This window comes from Podarcis raffonei, chromosome 3, assembly GCF_027172205.1.
Source record: "Podarcis raffonei isolate rPodRaf1 chromosome 3, rPodRaf1.pri, whole genome shotgun sequence".
Taxonomy (NCBI): Eukaryota; Metazoa; Chordata; class Lepidosauria; order Squamata; family Lacertidae; genus Podarcis; species Podarcis raffonei.
The window spans coordinates 55817381-55830320 of NC_070604.1; positions in this window are offsets into that span (position 1 = coordinate 55817381).

A 12940-nucleotide genomic window follows, 5' to 3' on the forward strand; every position below is an offset into this window, starting at 1 on the left:
AGCTCAGACGGGTCATGCTGTTTAACTGATACCACTGGAGGACTTATGAGGGAGGGGGAGGTCTGGGGAAAACTGGGGGGGAGGGGTGTATAAAATAAGAGTGCACAACTCAAATCACTCCAGAGGGCCACTGTTTTTTACAAACTCAGGAGATCTGTATCAGTAAATTAACTGGAGAAGGATTTTGGTGAAGCTCTATATTTTTGGTCCTCTTCATAATACACACTCGCTCCCACTCTTTTATGTAGGTTTGCAGTACCCACATTCAGAGTACCTCTTGTCTTTTTTTGTTGTTTGTCTCTGCATCTCCATCTCTTGTTTCTCTGCACCCCGTTGCACACTCTTCTGTTGCATCTCATTTTCTGTCATGCTATGCCCCGCACTCTTTTTAAAAAAATATTTTTATTAAACAATTTCAGCATAACAAAATATCAGTCCGAATAATCAATTACATTATTTACCCCCATCCCTCCCCCCCAAGGACTTCCCTCAGCTCCCCTCTTTGATTTCTTTGCACATATTGTTCTCTGCATGTTGCAAATTTGTACATATCCTTCCCTTATCTATCATGTGTTCAGCTAATAAATTTGTGGATGTTTATTCAAAACCTTCCAAGGAGTCCAGATTATTTTGTTGTCTTTTTATAGCTATCCCCCGGACTCTTGCTTCACCCCACTGGCCCCTGTGCACCCCATGATACCTACTTTTCTTTCTCTGTGCCTTATCTCTCAGGTTGTTCACACACACTGTGCATTTGAAACACGCACCCCTGGGAATTATACTGGGAATTATAGTTTGCCTCTGACACAGCCACAGGTCCCAGCATGCTTAACAAACTACAGTTCCCAGGATTCTTTAGGGGGTGCTTTAAATATATGCTTTGTTTGCAGCCTTGGTTCCACCCCCTTTTCTTCCTTTAATCTCTTATTTTACTCTTGTCTTCATCCTTATATCCATTTCTTTTCATTGAATCATGCCCAAGGCTGAGAGAGCTTTGAGTTTGGTTGAGGGGACTCAGGAGGAAGGAAAGGCTTGTATTTAAAAGTTTGGGATTCTGCATGGAACTGAGAAGCCATGATGGCTTAAGGGTTTTTTCAAAGGTCCTGACAATTTCATGACAACTGGAGACAATGTCATGCGCTGCATTTTGTGTGCCTCGGGGCTCGTCCCCCTGGTGCTATTGGCAATAAGGGCTGGGCTGGCACGGTGGGCTCCATCCACCCTCTGTGCCCTGTCTCCCTGGTGCTGGTGTGCCCACCCCAAGCACCAGCAATCTATGCTCCGCCGCTGCCTCAGACCGACAGACTGAAAAAGATATCACACATGAGGGGAAAGGGGATTTGAGGGATGAGAGTGTCGGGATTCAAGCCAAAAGTCAGAGCCCCCAGCTTAGCTCTTAGTCCAGAGGAATTTGGCCACCCTCCAGGTGCCCGGCTTGATTCCTTATGACCTCCCGTCTGCGACTCCCGGCAAGATCAAAGGAGGTCTCCAATCGGCGATTCTCCTCAACGTGAAGGAGAACACACCACCACTCCTCCCCCACTCCTCTCCCAGGGAGGGGGAAAGAGCCTGACAGAAATATATTTACATGTCTTTATTCCTGTCTTTCACCAGTACAGAGAAACATGTCTGCACACTCTGCTTCCCACTGCAGAGAGAGAATAAACTCCACCCATGTACTTCTAGTACAGGGTCATGTGCTGCTCTGAGGTAACATCCGGCTCTCAGAGCAGTGAATAGACTGTTCCTGGTTCCCACGGTACAATCCAATAACATCCATATCCTGTTTACCATTCCAGCCACCTGGTGCTTGCTTCTGCATTGCTCCTTTTTCGTAACATCCTCCCCCAAAAGAATCAATGCGTGATGCAGCAAGCAAAGCATGATCCAGAGAAGAAAACAAACAGTTGTTATACACATAACACTCCCCTGTTGTTTCAGTTCCACCCTTGGAACTCCCCGCCACTGGTTTCCCCAGTGTACCTCTCTGGTTGTCTGGTTTCCAAGGAATGAGTGCATCTGCATTACCTTGGCTAGCAACTCTCTGTTGTGTCTTTGTCTCTGACTTAGACACAGCTCCAACCTGTCCTCGGTTGTTTACAACAGCAACACATGCAACAGCTAAGTTAGCAAACTCTTTTGAGTACCTCTTGGGTGGTTGACCCTTTGTAACTCTCTCAGACCTCCGTATGAGGTGCTGATCCTCTCTGCTCACTGGTCCAGTCTCAGGACTCTTTGGAGAACTAGTTCCAATGGTAAACAGTGGTTCATCCTTCAGTTGTGACGGCCTATCTATTATGTGAGACTTCCTCTCAATGACTGTGACAACTGAGCTCTCCGAGCTATCAGTGCCATCACTTTCTGTACAGCTGAAATCAGTGAAATCATCATCATCTGAATCGTCCTCAGTGGGAAAAGTGTGTACTATCACTCTCTCCTGTTCAGGAGCACTCTCTAGAAATTTTGTGAGAATCACCTGACCAGATTCAGACAAAATTACTCTGTAGAGACCCTTTTCATACCCCACAAAAATGCCTCTGGCATTCTTTACTCCACCTGGAGCTTCTGTTCTCACATGAGACCCAAAAACCTTGAAATGGGCAACAGAAGGTTTTCTGTGGAACAGTTTCTCAAAAGGAGAACTTCCCAACTCTTTTGAAACCTTTCTCACTTTCGTATAACAGAACGACATCAGAGACTCGGCCCAGTACTCATGTGGCAGATGTGAACTTAGCAATTGCGCTTCCATCCCCTTTTGCAATTCTCTGTTCACCCGTACACAGACACCCCTGTTCCACGCTTCCGCTGAAACAGCAATCTTGTGTCTGATCCCCTTCTTCTGCAGGAACCTCTGGAAATCCTGTAAAAGAAAAATCTGCTTCTCGTCTGTGAATAGACAATCAATGTTAGCATCATGCATACTCTTAACTTTGTCACAAAACTCCTGAAACCTCTCCAAGGCTTCCTGTGGCTTTCTCAGCACATAAACCCAGACATAGTTAGAGAAATGATCCACACACACAAGATAATATCTTGCATTGCCTCTAGATGGTTCTAGAGGACCAATCACATCAGCATACACCCGCTGAAATGCTCTGTTGACTCCGGTCTTCTTCTTGCTCACACCTGCAAGAGAAACTAGGTTAGACACAGATGAATTACATTCCATGTAATCACTTTGTGCAAAAGTCAACAAATATAGTCCATCCTTCTGTTTGGCAGAAAGATATAACTCTCCATCTTTGTAGATCTCGCAGCTCTCAGCATCGTAGGACAGTTTCAGTCCTCTCTTTGCAATCTGCGAAACACTCAGCAGATTGAACTTCAATTCAGGAACCAAGTAAACATTGTTTATTGTCAAGTCCAGACTCTTAAGATAGACAGTCCCCACGCCGGCCGCTTCCAGCTCCTGACCATTGGCCTGTGTCACAGTGAAGCTTTGCTTCTTAAACGTTGAAAAGAGTCCTCTGTGTGGGGACATATGAACTGTGGCTGCAGTGTCGATAATAAACGCGTTCCCAACATCTGGCGTGGTTCCCTTCGCCATCAATGCCTTTGCAGGTTTCACCATAGGCTTGGTATGACCTTTGCCTGACGCCTCAGGCTTTGCTGAGCGGCCCTTCGCTCCTTTAGGCTGACGTGGCTTCTTGCAGCTCCGCTGAAGATGCCCAGCCTGTCCACAAGTGTAACACTGCACAGCATTCAAAGCTACAGCTTCCTTTCCAGTAGCCTCATCGGTGGGGGAATTAGAACTCCGTTCCTCCCTCCCCCTGTCCTTTACTTCCAGTGCAGCATGCCGGCTGTGTTCATCTAGAACCACGGCACTCAGGGGCACTCCCCCCTTCTTGGCATCCATGCTGAATCCAAGGGTCAGTTTTGCACTCAATCTTAAGCCAGCTTTCACTTTTCAAGCCAGTAAACTCCCAAAAGTCTCTCGGCTTGTTTACTGCTTTCACTGGCAGGCAAACTGTTGGGCTGTTTTCAAAAACCTTTGCACAGCTGCACAGATACACTTTTGATTTCCCAGGCTCTTTTTAGGCCACTCAGTAACTGGCAGACGTTGCCTAGCAACCTGCTCAGGACGGAACTCCTTATCTAAACCACAGGAATTCCTGGTATGCAAGCCTGCTCTTTCAGAGCTTGTTTTTTCAAACGCAGCTATTGTGAACCAGAAATTAAGCCTTTCTGCGTTCATTCTCTCTTGCCCGAAATGCTGCATACCTTTTCTGGCTCCGTTGCCTTGGAATACACTCCTCTCGGTGTCCAGCTGTCTGTTTCAGCTTTCTGGCTGCAGGCAGACGCTTTTCTTTATCTCCTTAGGTGCAGAGGATGGCAACGATTCATCGACCTCTCACCTCTCATGCAGATTCTCATAGATCAGATATCCATCGGTCTGCTACCAGTTGTCGGGATTCAAGCGAGCAGAGCCCCCAGCTTAGCTCTTAGTCCAGAGGAATTTGGCCACCCTCCAGGTGCCCGGCTTGATTCCTTATGACCTCCCGTCTGCGACTCCCGGCAAGATCAAAGGAGGTCTCCAATCGGCGATTCTCCTCAACGTGAAGGAGAACACACCACCACTCCTCCCCCACTCCTCTCCCAGGGAGGGGGAAAGAGCCTGACAGAAATATATTTACATGTCTTTATTCCTGTCTTTCACCAGTACAGAGAAACATGTCTGCACACTCTGCTTCCCACTGCAGAGAGAGAATAAACTCCACCCATGTACTTCTAGTACAGGGTCATGTGCTGCTCTGAGGTAACATCCGGCTCTCAGAGCAGTGAATAGACTGTTCCTGGTTCCCACGGTACAATCCAATAACATCCATATCCTGTTTACCATTCCAGCCACCTGGTGCTTGCTTCTGCATTGCTCCTTTTTCGTAACAGAGAGGACAACAAGCTCAGGCACCAGTTTTTAAAGTTACAAGAGCAGTGGGCAATATCCAGAACTGGAGGCCAAGGCAATTCCAGCCACTAGTTCTTCTGCAAGACAGCTGGCTTGGTGATGACAATGTTTGTGGTGGCTCTAAATAGAAGGCAGGAGTGGAATATGTTTGCATGTGTGGAACTGCCATGCCTTTCCTGGTAGGCAGTGGGGGCAGAAGCCCCCATCGCCTATCAGGAACCGGATCCTACCCTGCATCCTGATATGGCAAATGGGGATGCAGGCTGGGACTTGGGCTGTGCCATAGGGTGGAGCAGGTAGGCTTCCCTCGGATCCACCCCTTGTCCATTTAAGCAGCCCGCACCTCTGATTGTTGGTCTCTTATTTATATGGGTTGGGGTATGGTGAGCCTGACGCCTGGTCGTGCAAGTGTGCTGCTAAACGACCACTACATTTGTACTCTACAAACTTTTCACAACTCAAGCAGATCCTGCAGAATAAAAAGGATTTGTGGGGAATCAAGAACTGCCTATACACCATTTTCTATCTTAACTCTTACAACAACATCACTTGGACAAAGTGATTGCTGAATGCATTCATTCTTCAACAGGTTTATGTTTTTCACATGAGTTTCCATTATCATGCTCCTTTGCCTTAGGCAGATAAGCAGAGCTTCTCAACAAAGACTCAATGATAATATTAAAAAATGGATTTTCCATGGATTGTTTGAAGTGCTGAACAGGAACATTGCTGCTAGGGACTGGAGACCCATTGTAACATTTGGTTGCTGGACCCAACTTGTATACTCATTGTTCAGCCAATGTAGAGTTTGCATGCATGGGCGCTAGTAATAATTTTTGTTCCAGCTTTTATTGCTAGAGGAGGAGGAAGCTGGAGCAAAGGGGAAAAGGCAGAAGCAGTGTAACCAGATAAACCATTCAGCCAGGATCATTCCTACCAGTGAGCAGATGCCATCTTCTGTGATTACACTGCTTAGAACCCACTGATCCCCATCTACAGTTAACCATACCTCAGCTTTGCACTTAAACAGGTACAGTCCTAAAGCTAAGCAAAAATGAATCCCTAGTAGATGGACACAATCACACACAAAGTTTAGACACACACACAGTTTAATCAAATTGTCTTTTTAAATGCTTTCTCTTACTGCAAAAGAATTCCAAACACATAAGATTATTCATCACATCAAATTATTGTTGTTTCCATAAATAACAGCCAATTATGTACCAATTATAGCTACTGTTTATTTTGTCAACTTCCATTTCCAATGTGAAGGCCCAAGGATTTCCTTATCTAAATCTTATAATTCTATTTAAAGCAAGCAAGCTTGCTGCCACAAGCCAAGACAGGTTTTCCAGCTCTTACCAGTTGCTAAGTAAAAAGAACCCTGCCCAAGCATAATTGTCTTGCAAGTTCTGAAAACTGTGAATTATATTACCGCCATCATGTAGAACTTAGTTCACAGACTGGAAAAGGTGTGCCGAAGTCTGGGAGCTTCCAGATGCATGTTGACTATTGCTCCTCATGCATGCAAGCTTTTGGTTGGCATCTAAGTGCCACTCCCCAAGTTTCCCCATTTAATCCGGATTTACCCTATCCATGGAAAATCTATTTTTTATATTATCATTAAGCCCTTGTTGGGAAGCACTGCTTATCTGTAGTTATAGACAGTTCTTGATTCCCCCCAAATCCTTTTTATTCTGCAGGATCTGCTTGAGTTGTGAAAAGTTTGTAGAGTACAGATGTAGTGGTCATTTAGCAGCACACTTGCAGGACCAAGAATCAGGCTCACCATACCCCAACCCATATAAATAAGAGACCAACAAGACTGGTTTTGGGTCAAAACAGGCCACAACTTTATTGAATACAGATGAAAGAGGGTTGGCTTGGGCATGGGGCAATCTAACTACTTCCAGCCTGCCCACCCACCGGCTGGAAGTGATGCGTGGTCAATCCAGGCAGGGGTTCCTAAGACTTACATCCAATAGGGTGACCCCTGCAGGGACCGCTGTCTGGGAGACTGCCTTCGGCCCTGGCCCCACCTGGGCACGCAGACATGGCCACTCCCCCCGGATCCCTTTAACGGGATACCCCAGCGTTTGGAGGGGCAGGCAGAGACTACAACCTCCCCTCCATCCAAAACAAAGGATTGCCCCAATGCCCAATCTGTTGTGATGACTGCTATGAGGTAGGCAAAACCACCAGGTTGGTGCCAATCAGCCCAGTGGGCAAATTCCTACCCAGCCCCAATAAAGAACGGTGACCACTGCAGCCACAGCAAAGTCACTGGCTATCAGCTTAAACCGAGGGTGGGTGGGCAGGGAAAACTGGCAAGGGAACGAACAGTCAGGGCCCCAGGTTCAGGCTGCTTATATGGACAAGGGATGGATCCGAGGGAATCCTACCTGTTTCATCGGCTCCACCCCATGGCACAGCCCAAGTCCCAGCCTGCATCCCCATTTGCCATATCAGGATGCAGTCTAGGATCCGGTTCCTGATAGATGATGGGGGTTTGTAGTTCCACACATCCAAACATATTCTACCCCTGCCTTCTATTTAGAGCCACCACAAACATTGTCATCACCAAGCCAGCTGTCTTGCAGAAGAACTAGGTGGCTGGAATTGCCTTGTCCTCCAGCTCTGGATACTGCCCGCTGCTCCAAGTCATGTAACTTGTCCATAACAAACCTGCTGCCCTCAGATTTGATGGAAGATATTATCTTACTCCCTGTATTGTAGTAAGATTCAACTCTCAGTTCAGTTGGCTTCTCTGCAGAAATGCTGCCTTGCCCTTCACATCAGGTAGAAAGAAGTCCTAGGCCAGGCCAGGCCTGTTTCTTTGTGATTCCTGCTTCCCAGCTTCCCAGACCCTGGAAGAACATCAGCTGAGAGGCTGTGTGCAGGAGAATTGGGAGGGAAATGAGTTTTTGCTTGTCATGAGGTTTCTGGACTGGCCCAGCCCTTGAGGGGGGTGCAGGATGATATTCACCCTCCTTTGTGTGATAACTCAGAACTCGGGGAATGTGAACAGCCTTGAAGAAAAGGGAGGCTGTGACACACATGCATGAGGAGTCTTGCTTTGTGGGGACTTAATGCAGAAATACATCAAACTCTGTATACATCAGGATCCGTTGGATATGAAGAAACCTCTGCTTTGTTTTGACTTCCAAACAGATTACCATGGGGCCACCAGTTTTGCTCTTAGAAAGAATGATGATTTTATCGGATTTTCATCCTACCGTGACTTCAAAGAGGTTCCAGCAGTGCATCTGCATAGTAACCCTTTAAAATAATTTAAGCCAGAGCTTAGCTTTCTTCTGAAGTGACAGTGTGTTTCCTGGCTTATTTCAAGTGACAAAGTATTTCAAATTGTCAGATTTATTTCATGGCTGAGCAGATATATGAGCCAAAGTTTCTGCAGTTGAAGTCCTATATTAGATTCCCTCCTCCACTTTTTCCTCCTCTTTTTAAAAAACTTTTTTTCAATGGCATCTGAATACAGATCAGCAGAAAATACTGTTGCAATACTGAAATAATGAGAGCTCCTGCCAGGGCAGCAGCTCACCAGTGTCACAAAATCTCCTATGTTACTCACTTCCCTCTTCCTCTGTATTGACAGTATCTGGTTTGTGCGCTTGATCACATGAAGCAGCATTTAGTGCCCTGATTTGCTGCGATGATAACTCTTGAAAGAGCTAGCTCAGGCAGCCAAAGCACATGATAAGGGCTTGTGAGTTGACACCCCATATGTGCATATTTCCCCTTTGTTTATTATGTTTTGAATTCTTGGACTGTGGCAGCTTGTGCAATGCTGTTCACAGTCTGGCTTTTACAGTATTTTGTGAGCTAAATTTTTACCATCCTGCTATGTTTACAAGCAGTGCTGAGGATAACAAGCAAAGGATTTGGTAGGGTTATGATCGCTGGATGACATGCTTTAGGAATATAGGAGAAGTCGGAGGTGAGAATGGCACATTCCTGTCCAGGTTCCCTGATTGTGAAGGTCATTCCTCATCTGGAAAAGTCCTGGCTTGACCTCTAGGTTCTTGTCCTGCACCCTTTGATTCATGAGTAAATAATGTTATGTGTGAAAAGAACAGGAATGAGCTGGCAAAATGTATATCATTCAGGTACACTCACCAGTAAACCATGATTGAATACAGCTGGAGTGAGAAAGGGGTTTAGATTGCCTTGTAATCTTCCTTCCTTCCTTCCTTCCTTCCTTCCTTCCTTCCTTCCTCTTTCTTTCTTTCTTTCTTTCTTTCTTTCTTTCTTATTTTTTTCTTTTCAAACTGCTTTTTTAAGTGTATTATCATAGTCTCACCATGAATACCTTCCTTCAGGGTGTGCATTCAAACCCATAACTTACATTTAACAATTTAACCAATTTTAAAAGGGGGGGGGAACTAAATTGTTTAAGCCTGCTGGAGAGGGAATAAAGGAGAATAAGTTTCCACCGTCTCAAACCTGGGAACGGGGTGTCAGAGACAGAAATTATTGGAGACGTCCATTGACTGTGAATGGAATATTTTGACAGATAGTAAGAAAAAAGAGAAACAAATTGATTCTAATGTTGCCTGTTGCATTTTAAAGAAACAAAATATTTGAAAATTGAAAGTAACTTTCTTTTGTTGGACATGATTTAAAAAAGATGGACACAAATAGAAATTGTATCCTCTAGAGGGAGCTTGTCAAATTGTTGCTGCAGTTCACTTGGAGATTTCACAGCTGCGAGATTAACATCATGGGACCAGACTGTGACCTTGAATAAAAATGTGTTTGGAAGAAGTCCTGGTGCTTGCTTTTTGCAAGACAAGTGCTTTGTTGGAGCAGTTGCATGAGAAGGTGGATTTGATGACTGTTGTAAACAGTGAATGTGGAAAAGTAGGGAATATTGACATAGAAATCATACAGGGACCAATTCAGGAAACTGGTTCGACTGGGCAAATGCAAGGGCAGACAATAATGAAAGAAGCTACGGTGCTATCTCAAGCAACACAAATGGAGAGACCTGAGGCCCTGCAGGAGCATAAGTCGCTGTTTTGGAAGAATGAACTTGAACTAGGCCAGAGGGAGTTGGGAGCTGAGGAGGCTCTCAACTTTGGAGAGATTTTGAAATATGCTGTTAAAGATCTTTTGGATTATATTGATGACTGTGGGGAGTGGGACTGCGGGGAATGGGCTGGTCTGATGCGGTGAGATGGACATGAGTATGGGTGGAAATCCCCTGGAGACCTACTCCCTAAGGAGAAAGGAAAGAAACTAAGAAAGAGATCAACAAAAGACAAGGAAAAGTGCAAAAATAAACAAGAAGAAAAAGATCTGCAGAAGGGGCATGGAAGAGACTTAAGAGCCTCGGATATCCGACTACCAGGTTGATGGACTAGATGGAATGGATAGCAAGGACTGACATAACCCGAGACCAGGAAGAAGGGACGTTGGATGAAAATTGGAAGAGTCTATAAAGAAAAATTTTTATTTTAGGAATTAGTGTAAAATTAATGAATATTAGGGAGAATGTTGGGATGAAATTGTCTGGCTTTAGCAGAAATGATATAAGGATAAATAAGTATCAAGTTTTTTAAGTTTTAAGGTATTTTATGGTAAGATAAGGTCAAGGTATTTTATGGTAAGATAAGGTTAAATAAAGTAAGGTAAATTGAATAACAGAATATGGTGAAAGATGGATAGGATATATAGAGTTAATTAATTGGTTATAAGCTAAAATATAGAAAGGATTTGCTGAAACAATGATTGAATCAGGATACAAGAAGAGGGAGGTGTGAGGGAGTCGGGGAAATAGGCAGATGAAAGATAGGATATGGAATGACTGATTTGTTTTTAACGATTTTTATTTTTCTGTATTTTGTATATTTTTGTCTTTTTCTTCATTTTTTCTTCTTTTTTCCCTTTTTTTCCTTTTTCATATTTTTGTATTTCCTCTGAAATTTTAATAAATATTATTATAAAAAAAAACAATTTAACCAATTTTATTCTAGAGAAAAAAACACAATCCAGGTAAGCCGCAGCAGTGCCAGTATCAGGTACACTGGCACTGGCATGACCATTACCACTCTGTTCCAGGGCACTTACTTACTTATTTAATTTGTATATTGCCCTTCATCTACAGAACTCAGGGCAGATCTCAACATAATTTGGCCATGTGGACATGTGAACCTGCCTTACACTGAGTCCATCCATTCCATCATCATCATCATAATTATTATTATTTTACCGTGCCCATCTGGCTGGGTTTCCCCAGGCACTCTGGGCAGCTCCTAACAGAATAATAATAATAATAATAATAATAATAATAATAATAATAATGCAATAAAACATCAAACATTAAAAACTTTCCTAAACAGGGCTGCCTTCAGATGTCTTCTAAAAGTCAGAGAGTTTTATTTCCTTGACATCTGATGGGAGGGTGTTCCACAGGGCAGGCGCCACTACTGAGAAGGCCCCTTCTGGTTCCCTGCACCTTTGCTTCTCGTAGTGAGGGAACTGCCAGAAGGCCCTGGGGGCTGGACCTCAGTGTCCCGCCTGAACAAGGGGTGGGGGCGCTCCTTCAGGTATACTAGTGTCTATTCCAATTGGCAAGTGCTCTCCTAGATCTTAATAGATATATTTGCCAGTCCTGCTTCCCACAACCATTTTCTAGCAGGGACTGAATTTAGGACCTTATCTTATGCAAGGGCAGCATGTACATACACTGCCATGAGGAATATCAGACCCAGGGGCTGAATGCAGCCATTCAGGTGTCACTATTTGGCACTTAGGGTTATTTCCAGGGTTATTTCCCATCTCCCTGGGAAATCAGAAGCCATCCAGTCAAGGAGGAGGTGCCTTAAGATCTATGTTCTTTTGCCCCATGTGGATCTTCTACATTGGAAGGGAAAAGTACAAATATTTGATGGGCCAAAGATACAGAAGCAGGTTTTCTGTTTTGTCTGAAGATGGTGGATGTAGCAGACCTCACAGACTGATTTCCAATTCAAGGAACGTCATTTCGCTGGGTTCATTCTGCAACTTGAAGCTTTGCCATCTGCTCTTCTGATCACATTATGGCTTCCGTCTTTTCACACTCTCGGCTGTTTACATCAATTCTTACTGCTGTTTCTGGGAATCCAATTTTCGTTTGGTTCCCAGCCATAGGAGAAAACAGCAATGCAGCAGACCTGTAAGGAAGAGTCCAAACATGTTCTAACTTAAGATGCAATGATAAGTGGCAGAGAGCAGGAAATGTGAGTCAGTTGTGCATCTTACCCTTTTTGTCAGCTTCAGAACAGCTCCAAACTTCTTGAGTTGAATGAAATAATGTAATACTGGCCATAAAAAACCATATTGCGTTTTGCATACATCATATTTTTGTGTGTGGGTTTTTTGAGATATATAAACTACCGGTAGATGTTGAATTACTATCTGTTCAGGCCATCAGTGCATCAGTCAGTAAAGGAAAGAAAACACAAAGCAGAGAGCAAACGTTGTCAGAGCACACTCTTGGTGTAATGGTCAGGCTTTGAAAAGGGTAAGGAGGTGAAAGACAGTCCTCTGAAATTTTAGCAATAAGCAGGGAGGGAGAAGAAGACTGTGCTCCTCCTCTCTCCTGCTTGGTGCTGCCTCCCGGCTCCTCCTCTCCTTGCCTGCTGCCACTCCCATTTTTTCTTTTCCTATTTCTCCACGCCCACACTAGTGGCACCCTCTCTCCTTCTCCCTGCCTCACTCTGAGAAAAGGCCTAGGCTAGGGGATCATTCCTCAAAGCGAAGCATTCTGAGGGAGCTGCTCAGGCTAAGGGAGCTGGGCATGTTTAGCCTGGAGAAGAGGAGGTTAAGGGGTGATATGATAGCCATGTTCAAATATATAAAAGGATGTCACATAGAGGAGGGAGAAAGGTTGTTTTCTGCTGCTCCAGAGAAGCGGACACGGAGCAATGGATCCAAACTACAAGAAAGAAGATTCCACCTAAATATTAGGAAGAACTTCCTGACAGTAAGAGCTGTTCGACAGTGGAATTTGCTGCCAAGGAGTGTGGTGGA